Source organism: Heloderma suspectum, chromosome 1, assembly GCF_057233095.1.
Source record: "Heloderma suspectum isolate Gila_16-S chromosome 1, 16-S_ref, whole genome shotgun sequence".
Lineage (NCBI taxonomy): Eukaryota > Metazoa > Chordata > Lepidosauria > Squamata > Helodermatidae > Heloderma > Heloderma suspectum.
Window position 1 is genome coordinate 89269686 of NC_139458.1, and position 12214 is coordinate 89281899.

General features: G+C 43.3%; 1 protein-coding gene across 9 annotated transcripts in view; it reads left to right on the top strand.

The window, feature by feature from the left end:
• Positions 1–634: 634 nt before the first annotated feature.
• Positions 635–12214, top strand: part of LRRC4C (leucine rich repeat containing 4C) — a 217116-nt gene continuing 205536 nt past the window's right edge. Inside the window, exon 1 of one of the 9 annotated variants that reach the window (XM_084827869.1) lies at positions 635–1995. The gene's annotated coding sequence lies outside the window, so the exon portion shown is untranslated. Of the gene's footprint in view, positions 1996–2257; positions 2406–4688; positions 4930–12214 lie in introns of those variants that run through there. The other 8 variants (XM_084827817.1, XM_084827826.1, XM_084827860.1 and 5 more) reach the window with 8 other exon arrangements.

Here is a 12214-nt window from a genome sequence, read left to right on the forward strand (position 1 = left end):
GGGAAGCTCTCAACAGCAGCTGCCTGAAACTGGATTTTTCACATTTAATTCCGCACGCACACACACACACACACACACACGCAGCAGGAGGGTGAGTTCAAGCCGAAGCTGGCGGCAGGGAGAAAAAGGTGGCCGCTCCGCCGTGCATTTCTTGGGCGAAATGATGAAGGACTGAGAGACGCCGCGGGGCCGATCTCCTGGGAATGTGCCATCAAGAGGCGGGGAGGGAAACTGACATGTGGAGGAAGAACATGGGAGTCAAAGCGCTGCCGTGTGCAGGAGCGGCGTCCAACTTGTAGATCCGAAATTGACCAGGCACAATATCGCCAAAGGAGAGACCGCAGCTGCCGTGAAACAGGGGAGAGGGGGGCGGGAGGGGAGATAAAATCCCCTCCCATCATCATCCTCGTCGCCCTACCCTGAGATACATACATACATACATATATAGGGGGGTGTGTGTGTGTGTATCGCGCGCTCGCTCGCTGTCTTTTCCAAAGAACAAGTTCTCAGGACCGGCGATCCTGAAGGCTAGCTGCAAAGATGGAGAGGAAGGCGAAATGAAGAGGAAGGAAAGCCCTGGGCTTGTGAAATTCACAGCTAACTGGACGAATCACGCCTCCCCAGAGAGAACGGTGCGCCCCATCGGGAGAGTTTTGACGCTGGGAGAATGTTGAAGGAGGAGGGGAGCAAAGAGGAGGTATACATCGCAGGGAGCACATGACGAGAGGGATTAAAGCCACCCCTCCAGGTGTGTGTGTGTGAGAGAGAGAGAGAGAGAGAGAGAGCGCGAAACACAGTGATGGATTGCTTCTTGACAGCTGGTAGGAATCTTGATCGCCTTCCTTCCCCCAGAAGCTCTCCGCCGCCACCATCAGCCTCAGCGTCTCTCTTCGCATTTGATGTGAGCTTCTGAAAAATGCAGAGGAGTTGGAGGAAAGGCGAGAGGATATAAAAACGTGGAGAGTTTGGCCAGCAGACGACCGGGTGGGATGCTTCGCCTGGCCGGTTCCTGGCTGAAATCAAAAATCCGATTGCGCACTGGGTTGTGATTGGAAATCTAATCAGATCTTTGAATCGGAGGGGGGGGGAGCGTAAGAGTCGGGGAGGGGGAGAGAGAAAGAGAGACCCAAAGTTGGTGGTTCTGATAAAATAATGTCAGATGTTAAAGACGACGCACCTCGCTGGAGGGAGGAGAGAATAAGGCAACAGAGACCATGGGAACCTCCGATCTAAAGTGGAAGCACATGGATTGGATAATTGATAGTGCAGCAACGAAGAAGAGACCAGGTCGCCTGGCCAGAGCTGGATCTGAGCAGACATAACAAACGCACACACGCGCAATTGCATGAAACAAAACAGCATCGCTTCTGACCTAGCGGCGGTTGGGAAAATAATAATAAGCCAAACGCTTCTCTCCTTCCAAGAGGCGGTGAAGGATTGGAAGGGGAAGGGGAAGGGGGGGGCGTGAGAATCCGGCAACTCACGAGAAGATCCAGGCTGGAATGAAAAGTTTCTCAAAGGAGAAGGATTCTCCCTTTGCTCTGCTGAGAACCCCGTCCTTCTATCTGTTTCTTCTTCTTTTAAAAGGAGGAAAGACGCCTCTCCCCCTTTGCCCCCCGATGAAGAAAGAAGTTGATAGACGCAGGGACATTTGAAAGCAGCCACGTCCTTAAGAGTGACGGCGGGAGGGTGGGGGGAGAGAAACGAAGGCAAGGGGAGAGAAGTACCATGTGAAGGAAGGTGGAGGGGAAACCAGCAGGATTGGTGTGCGTTGGATCGGAGCCCGTCTGGACTGAACTAGATGGAAAATTGCAGATGGATATTTAATTTCCTTTCCTTTTTTCCGCCCGTCAAATTGGATTTGTTGCCGAAATGATGTAGCTTTGCCCTCCGTGGTCTTTTTTTTTTCTTTTCTTTTTTTCTTTTCTTTTTTTTCTTTTTCCCTTCGGAATTTCATTCTGGATATTCTTCTTCTTCTGGGCGATTTCAAATCCAGTGAGTGCCATTTTCGCTTTAGTTCTCCTTCCTTGTTTTGCCTGCCATTAAACGCATGCGATGGAGTTTGAACAGCGATATAAATATATATATATATATATATATATGTACAGACACACACATCTTTAAAAAGGAGATGGGAGAGAGGCACATAAAGACTCCCTCCTAGCTTAATCGTTATCAAAGGGAAGCGGAGCGGGGGGGGGGCGTTTGGCGGCTGGGGGAGCCAGCCTGCAAGCTTTGCTAACACGTTGCAGATAGGGGGTGATGCCTCTTCGGCTCGACAGCCGCCTTCTTCGTTTGTTCCCTAGCCAAGAATTATGCCTCTTGAAAGCCCCTGCAGTGTGCGAGGGCGAATGGTCGGATTCGCCAGCGGGCCAAGGGGCCGCCAGGTCCGCCTAAGGAGTTTGGTGCGCACAGACTCGAGGACGGGGATTGGCGGCGGCGGGGAGGAAATTGGCAGTCAAAGGGATCCCATTTAAATGTCATCATCCAAACGGATCTTGCGGGGCGAGATGGTGGATGAACGGGGGGCTGTGGTCATAAGGCAAGCAGGGGGGAAAGGCTGGCATGGGGAGCACTGATGGCTGTGGTTAGAGGAGGCACTGGAGGGAAATCCATCTCCCGAGAGAGGATTTAGGGAGCTACTCCCACAATTCACAAGCGTTCCCTCTTAGCCCTTTTGCTGCGGGGTGGTGGGTAGATCCCTGCTCCCTGCTCCCCGCTCCCCGGGACATGTCTTTGGCAGAGAGTATAAGAAAGAGAGTCCGGCTGCAATCCTATGCACTCTCACCTGGGAGTAAGCTCCATTGAATTCGATGGGACTTACTTCTGAGTAGACGTGCGTGGAGTAGACGTGCTGTGAGTGTGCCCATCAGCAGACACGTCACTATTCTGATCTTAGGTACGATTAGTGTATGTGCTATTGTTTGTAGACCATTTAGCTTTGAAGTGCAAGCGTACTTACGAGCGAGTAAGTCCCACTGAAAACCAGGTTTACCACTGGAAGGTAACAGCCTGATTCTGTGCACCTTGACTCAGGAAGAAAGCCCTACTGGGTTGACAAGGACTTGCTCCCAAGTAAATGTTGCATGGGGTCATTGTTGCGCACTCTCATCCTCAGGGTACGTATGCGTGGGTGGCCATAACTGTGGCCGTTTCACAGATGAGGAAAGTGAGGCTGAAGTCCAAGGACTTGGCTAAAAGGTCACTCTGAAAGTTGATGGATGGATATTCTGCCCACTTAATTACACTGGCTTTTTGTCGCTAAAAGACAAGATCTCATCTCTGGAAGGATGTAGTGTGTGTGGACTTAAGATGTAAGGAGAGAAGTGGGATAGGTGGGCTTATTAGGGATGGGGGAGAGAAAACATGGGGATGTTTAGGGAATATTTATTCAGGGAAGGGCTTCTTCTCTTCACCACCGGGATACCTTTCTGCATGTGCTCCTACGTACTTGCTAAACATGCCTCCCCTTTTCACATGTGGTTCCTACTCTCATGTTTGTCCATGTGCAGGGAATAACCCTCAAAGTCCACATCTGCAAACTTAGCAAATCAACATGGAAATAAATAAATACATCATTGGGTAAAAGTGGAAGTTGCCCATAATTGTCAGGTAGCAAGGGGGAAACATTGCCTTGCAATAGATTCCCCTCCCCCCCACACACACACTCATTTTATCCAGCTGCAGTCTTATTGAAGGGGGAACATTTTGATTGATTTCTCTCCCTTTTTCTGTCAGTCGGGCAATCACTTTTAAAGTTGTTTGATACTTCACTGGCTCAACAGCATAAATATTTATGAGATGCATTTCCAACCACCTGCTTGAAAACTGGGAATCAGAGCATTTGCTTTTTCAAAGGCACCCTGTTGCTTTGAGTCAGGGGTCATGCCCCTTAAGCATGAGTTGCTTGGAAAGCAATAAACCTTTAACCCAGCTAGCAAGGGTGTCCATGGGACTTTTAAACACACACACAGAATTGGGTTCTAATACTGCAATGCTTTCAACAAGACACCCAGTAAAAATCTCACTTCTACTCTTTACATTCCATAATTCCCTTAACTAAGGCAGTTAAATAATTTGCTATTATATTCTCAGACAAATATTTCCTGTTGTAACACATAGTAGGTAATAATTTTGTCACCTTGTGAAAAATAATCATAGTGATTTCTCCACTCTAGCCCTTTCCACACCTGTCGGTGGGCCCCTGCATATCTCTGTCATGAATCTTTGCCATGGTATGGGCTACTCTTGCAAGGATGGAGCATGAATGGATATTCTGCTGGTGCTGAGCTGAACAAGCCCTGAAAGGAGATGGAGAAGGCAAAGACAAGACAGCAGGGAGAGAGAGAGAGAAACAGTCCCCTTGCCACAGGATCACTCTGCTGTGATCCCATAAATAAAAAATCATTAAGCAAACCCACTCTAGTATTTGGCAGTAGGATACTACTGTCACTCTTTCATGCTGGGCCAGAAAAGCTGCAAGGATATTTAAGTATTAAAATGCCCCCCACACACACACACACAGAGTAACAAACTGGGAATGCGACAAGAATAAACCTAGAGTTATGGTAGCGGATGGGCACTTTCAGGGATGCTAATCCAGTTAGAATGGGAGCTAAAAACATGTGAACCAGGCTGGTCAACACTCCCGGTCTTGTAATAGGAGGGACTTTAGCATCCAGATGTGTGTATCAGTGCTGCTTATGGGGAATACCAGCAGCACCTAAAATATGCTCAAGAACCATTTATCCCCCCTTGCTTATTTTGAATGAGCCACACTGATTCCATAGTCGCCTGGGTGGAAATTTTAGCTGGCTGACTCTTGTTTTCTATTGCTTGTGTGAGAATATAAGTGCAACATTCATCAGCATCTGATAATTAGCCAAGAGATGCCTTCCTTTTTTCTTTTTTCTTTTTCAGGATAAAAGGGTAAGCAATTCTGTAATTACATCAGGCAGCTAGGAAAGTGACAGCCTGGAGTGTGTGAATAGAGAACAATTTTGTATATAAAAATGCATGAATTGCCAGTGAAAAGGAACAAGTGCTGGCTGTAAAAGGCTGGTTTTATTGCCGTGTTTGGTCTTTGGAGGATCCAAAATTAGCTAATCTAAAAATGAAAATGATTCTTAGCAGTCTGATAGTCAATGATGCAAAACGCTTCCCAGAGGAATCTCAGAGGCAACCATTTCACACTTATGGGACACGTGTGGTTCTGTTGCATAGAAGGTTATCCTTTTCTTGCTTCTGTTTCTAAAGCTAGTGAAAGAGCCAGCATCAGAACAGTACACTCTTATATTGTGAATATATCTTATAAAGTTTCTTTCTCTTCCCTTGTCTCTCTCTCCTTCTGTGTTTACTGTAGCTACATGTATGATATCTATGTTTCGATACTTTGGAGGAATGGAAAAAATTGTGGATCTATTAATGAAATGAACAAGATGAGATGGCTTTAAACTCCATTCAGTGCTGTAAGAACTGGCAGTATGAAAATGGAGTGTGCATACAACACAGCATATTGATATGGATGTAGGTTAACAGGATCTTGATGGTTGTAAGTTGATTTTTGCAAGGGTTTCCTCTCTTCCTCCTGTGAAAGATGGAATGATCCACTGAAAAACATTAAATAGACATTTGTTGGGGAGTGAGCTATCTTGTGGGCATATCCAGTGAGAACAGTACTGTTTGAGGAACTGCAGTGCAAGGGTCTGTCTTTCTACCAATGTGTCTGCACCTTTGGTTACAAAGACTTTTTTCCCCCGATCATTAATATGATATCCAATAATGGGAGGGGGAAATTAAGAGAATTTTAGTGTAGACACAATTTCAAAGGAGTAATTAAGACTGTCCAACTCAGCAGAAGCATTAATTGATAGTGGTAGTAGGTTACTATCCATTGGGATCTTGATCCTGGTTAATTATAGCACTAGACCCTTAAATGTGGACACCCATTTTCTCTTTAAACAGGATTTATTTCACTTGGCAAGGGGCTGGGGGATGTGATGCTAGGCTGTGATTTATCTAAGCTTTCGAAAGAGGAGGAACTTTCCCTCCTGAAAAAAGATAATTGTTTACTTTCCCAGATTGATCAAAGATGCGGAAAATATATTTTATTCATTGACTAGTAAATGTTCGTACTTGAATTGCATAACAATTCTAATGCTTATGCACTGGCAGAAAGGCTCTGTATGTTATTAGAACATCTCAAAGGTATTCATTCCACTCTTCTGCAGTGTGCCTGAGTGTTTGCTTGACTATTATGTGGCCAACTGTTACATGGCAAATATATAGATATGGTATATTTATATGTAAAGAGGTTCTTAGAGGGAAAAAATATTATTGCAGGTTTTAAAAAAGGCTAAAGTCTCTGTGTGTCTCACACACACACGCACACACGCACACATCAAGAGAGGGGAGGGATTTGCATTTGGTATCTAAGGAAGGAAATAAAGAAACCTGCAGAGTTTTCTGTGCATTGTTTAATGTTGCCATAGTGATATTTCAGGGTACAAGTTATGTGGGGGGGGGGTGTTGGGTTTTTGGTTTGTTTCTCTATGGGAGAGCTGGTCTTCCTTCTCTTGTCTTTCCATCCTTTTTTATCTGATTCACAAAAACAAATATTTCCACCAAACATGGTACAAAAAGAGGCAAGATAGGAGAGGGTCTGTTTCATGTTCACCTGATATACATAACCCAATCTGTTAATAACCTGGAGAACAAGGGTAATAGTTGGAAGATCAAGTTCCTGAGCAGAGGTGGAGTATAGGGATGTTGTGGGTGCCCATTTGTGGGCACATAGACTTATACACAATAAGTGCTGTGAATCGCCCATCGACTCTAGTTTGCAGAGATATTTTTCATATAACTCTATGGGCAAGTGCTGCCAATCACCATTTTTTTAAAACATGGCGATCAGCACAGAGACGAACAGGCCTGGGTAAACCAGAGGGGGCACTCGACAGCAGCCTGGAGGGCCAGCGAGCAGGGGGAAAGCTTGGGGGTGCCTGAAGAACTCGAGCTGGGATATGTTCTCACATCCCTAGTACAGTATGAGATTCTTTACTCTTGTTGAGACACTGAACATATTACAATATTTTGTAAAGTGGTGATAAGTTAATTGGATAGCTCCAGGCAAGGGAAGTGTAGCTGTTGTTGACAATTAGAAACAACAGCAAACCTGCTTGGTTGAATTCTTTGTCCCTGTAACTTCTGGGCAGACTAAAATGCCTATCAGACTTAAAGCAAGTACACAAACACTTAAAAGAGCCTTAACTTGTGATTCTGCAAGCCAAAGAAAATAACCCTCATTTCTGGTCTGGGGCATATGAAAGCATACCAGAAGGGAAGTCCATTCATCAGTTACTGCATTACCTTATCCTAGGTTTTTGAATAGTAGGAGTCAAATTAGTTATATATTCAAAGGTATTGATGGCCCTTGGCTTCATCAGATAACCTCTAATCCGTACTCATACCTAGGAAAGACAGAAAACAGCAGAGATCAAGAGCCTTGGACATAGCTGTTAAACATGCATCTTTAAATATTTATCCTGCAGTAGCAACATTCATGCAGCTTGGTGCAACAGCTTAAAGTTTAGAAACCAGGGAAACAATTTAATGATATAGTCCTAAGCAATTTAATGATTTTCACTTCCTAAGGCCTAAACAAGTTTGGGAAGATTTCCTTCCAATTATTATGCATACAAATTGTTCTGGGACATTCCAAGATTGATTCTGCATCATCTTGCTTACCAATTCCAGAGATGCCTATTTGAAAAATTGATTTTACACATCTTAGATGCTACACTGGAAGCAAGATGAATACATCCCCTAGGGAAAGGCAGGTCTGGCCTCCTCACTTTGCCTACATTTGCATGTGTCAAGTCTCTGACTTGACTCAACAACAACACATAGGGAAGCTCTATGTGTGAGGCCAGCCTTTCCAACCTCATGCCCTCCAGATGTTTTGGATTTCAACTCTCATCAGCCCTACCCAGCATGGCCAGTGGTCAGGAATGCTGGGAGTTAATGTCCAAAGCATCTGGAGGGCACCCATGTGGAGACTGCAATCAGTAGGGTTATCACCTCTAGAGGAATGACTCAGTAATTCCCTGGTCATATCTGAGAGTAACTCTTGGTAAAGCAGACATCAAGTGGCCTAGGAGAGTCCGTTTGCTAGACTGGAAAACATTCAAATGCCATTGACCTGAATGCAATCTGCTAAAGTGATAACATTAGTAAAGTTGCTCACTGCAGCAAAATCATTTGAACAGGAAACTAAGAGGATTATCCTGAAGGGTTTTTTTTTTAAAAAAAATATTATTACAAGATACCAGCCATCTTAATGAAACACTACTACCTTTTTGCAGTAGCAACTGGATGCTTTCCTGTTGCCCTGGAATGCCTCAGCACTGTAATCAACTAGTTTCTGTTAATTCATGGATTTGTTCCTTTCTTTTCTTTCACCATCATCCTGTTGTTGAGGAGAGACTCAATTCTCTTTCTGCTGATCTTTGTGGGAAACAAATTTTCCACCTGGAAATATTAACAAGTTTATTGCAGCCTGAGCTTTCATAGGAAAGAACCTATTTTTAACAATGCAAGAAGCAGACATGAACAATGGAGGGGTATATATATTCATGTAGTTACAGGAGGAAAAAGATAATAGAATGCAACAATGTTTTGAGGCGTGATTGCTCTTTATATTTTTACAAAGAGTTTAATGTGTAGGGCAGTGGTTGGGCGATTCCTCAACCATGTCCCTATCTCCAACCAACATCTCCAACCAGTACATTGTAGTTAGCAAATGAGAATGTATTTAATTAGTGAGTTAGAATGCAGGGGTACATATGTTTATGATTCCTTGAACAATTGTGCAAAAGAGGGAGTTTGGAATTGGACAGGTGCAACTTGTCAAGCATTACCAAAATGCCCCCTTCTGAACAACTGCTGAATGCATAGGATCTGTTGTGCTTTGTATCTCATCCCCTGAATGTTAATTGAATGAAAGGTACGCAAATAATATATTCCCATATTCTTGATATATCAGTTTAGTTAAGAGAACTGGTCATACTCTTATATCTTTTGCTATTATACTTTGTTATTATATCTTTGCTATTATATCATCGCTATACCTATACTATTCTGTCTTTGCAAACATAGCCAGCTTTCCCAGTTCTCAGCTGTGTGTCTGCAGAGAAGTACCTGGCCACAACTCAGGCTGTTAGCATGAATGTTAAGAAGAGAAAGATGTTTTGCCTGGCCTTATTCCAAGTTGCTCAGGGTGTCATACATGTCTTTTCTGGTCACACTTTTCTCAGTTATCAAGGGACTTAAACAACTGCATAGAAATCACCCATGTAACTGTTGCTTTGGATGTCCAGTGGAAATAAAATGCACATTTTGTACAGAGGGAATCGTTAAGCTAGCTTTATAATAAAGCTTTCCTATCAACAGCAAAGAACAGTAGAAATTTTAAAAAGCCAGAAGTCCTCAAAGGGCAGAGGTTTCATTGTATGTAATTGTTTCAAATGGTGAAGACAGACATATATTGAATTCTAGGACTTTTTTTCCGTAGGCCTTGTTCTCTAAACTGTTCCAAACATTTTTTTTGCTGTGTTTGCAGCTGTTCCGTGAACTCAGTGTTCTGCAACAAGCCACTATTTTGATCATGTTTATCACAAAGGAGGGGGATGAGGGAGGCTCAAGGCTGTAGCCCTAAGCATACTGACGTGGCAGCAAGTTCCATTGAGATCAGTGTAAATAATATGGCCATGATGATTAGGCTAACAAAATTAATTTCATTGAGCATAGTTTACCTAATATTCCTGATCACTCAGCCTTCTTTTAGAAGGTTCCCATTTAACATCTGCTCTTTTATTAGGTTACCTTGGGGCAATCACAATCTCCCAGCCTAATATATCACTGAGTTGTGAAGATAATAGGGGGTGAATCATGTATGCCACCCTGACCTCTTTGGAGTAGGGGTAGGATAAAAAAAAATAACAATGGTTTCTATTATAAGCTGAAATTGGATGCTACTGTGCAGCATATGGAAGTAAAGTAATGTAGTTGCTTTTAATGTCTACATCTATCTATCTGTCTATATATTAATGTGCACACACATGCATGCCTGTGCACACACAAACATACATTCACATTTCATGTAGGACCTTGGAATGAGTGCCTTAGACTGGTTCTGAGTGTTATATGGCATTCTGATGTGAACTTTGGGTAATTACCATGAGTCTCTATCCACATAAAAAGACTGTAAGACCAGCAAATAATGAGCACAACAGCTTGATGGTTCTCCATCATCATCATCATCATCATCATCAATCACCATCATTTTAATTACAATGTGAATGGATGGCATCTCACAGAAATCCAAAGTTTATAGCTCTGGGACTTATGGCTGTTCTTAATCTGTGGAATTCATTAGACTTACACACACTGCATCAATTTTAACTTGCCTCATTCTCTAACCACAGGGTGGGTACTGCCACATAAAACTATGTGTCTGCATGCACTGCTCCTCCCATGTTGGAATTCTGACATCCAAGGGAGCAAAAAGAATGTATTCCAGGGGCATGTCAGGGGAGGCACTGGATCCAAAGTTCTCCTTTTCCTCCAGCATACCCTCAGAATGGATGAAATAATGATAGCAATAAAACAAAATATAAAAGGAGGCAAGCCATATCCTGCTACCTTCTGTTGTGCTAGCATGAGCCAGCAGGGCATAGGAAAGTGTGAGTCTTTCACCTTGGTTTCTCTCTCTTCCTCCCCCTTAAGATTACTAGAAGAGTCAAAGTACTCATTTCAAGAGATGCAACAATTCCAGTACTGTTTGGTTTCCCTTGCAATGTCTTGCCTACTTGACAAACGGCTGTGAACTTTATCCATGGTGCATCTTGGCTATGGCATGTTTTGCTTTTACTGCAGTCTCATCTCCCCTTTCGATGAAATTCCCCACATGGTTAGAAAACTGGAGATGTTATTGATTGTCGATGCAAAAAGAAACCTAGCAAATGTAATCAAAGTTCTTTCACCTTCTCTACAGCCATTCTCCTAAACGACCCATGAACATTCACCTTGATTTGTACTTGGGGTCATTTCTTCCCCCACCTAGTTTGAGAGTGTTTAATTATGGTGGATGGAAAGAACCACTGCAGGCCAATTCACCAAGCTTTGGTGCTCTGTCACTAAGCTGTAGTTCTTCCCCATTTGTATATTAGTGGTACGACAGTAGCCAGTACTGATAACCAATGGTCGCAACATAATTTTAAAATCTGTATTTTATATCCTGTATTGTGTGTGTGTGTGTGTGTATGTGTGGAGAGAGAGAGAGAGAGAGAGAGAGAGAGAGAGTATTTTGCAAAGACCTTTTGCTAAAAACAAGAAATGTGTGATAAAGATATGAAACCTCCATCTGTGGTGATGAATCAGTGGTGGTACATTCACCCTTGATCCTGCAGTTATTGAGTGATGAACCTGTATGTGAGAACCTCCCTTTTTCTTTTCATTTTTAAGGAAAGGGATATGAGACATGCCTTCCCACATATTTGTTATCAAGCAGTTCTGCTGTGCCTGGGGGTTCACATGAAGCAGCTTGTGCTCTTATTTCCATTACCTTGCATCCCCTAACTTCCATTTTGTATACCATGTTTAGAGAGAAACCACCCTTAGTTTTTCCTCTTTGCTTTGCTCTTTCCCTAACTCCTTGTTCCTGGAATGTTGCTATCGGGGTTACGCACAGTTTTCTAGGAGAGTGCATTTGGATGAACCCCAAATCAAAGTGGCCTGCTCTAGAGAGATTTGGACCTTGTCCAAAGTGAATTGGGTCTTCCCTGAAGTAGTGTGAAGCAAATCAGGCTGTTTCCAAAGCTTTGGACCCAGTTTGGAGATTCGTAGGATCACAGAGAGTCTGTTTAACGCCCCCCCCCAGCTCTCCATAAATGCAAAACACTAAGTGGGGGGTGGGGAGAGGAGAGAATGTAGTTTTATGATGGACACCTCACACTTTCAAGAAGGAATAACTTCTCCAGGGCTCTCCGATTTAGGGTTGGACAAATACGTTGGTTTTACTTTCTCCTGCATTTGAATCTTCTAAATTTATGTGCAAATGTTGGTGGTTTTATGGTAACATAAATTCTTACCAAAAAATGAACTGAAACAAATTTCTTACCTATCTACAGTTCTGGACAAGTTCAATAGGTACAGC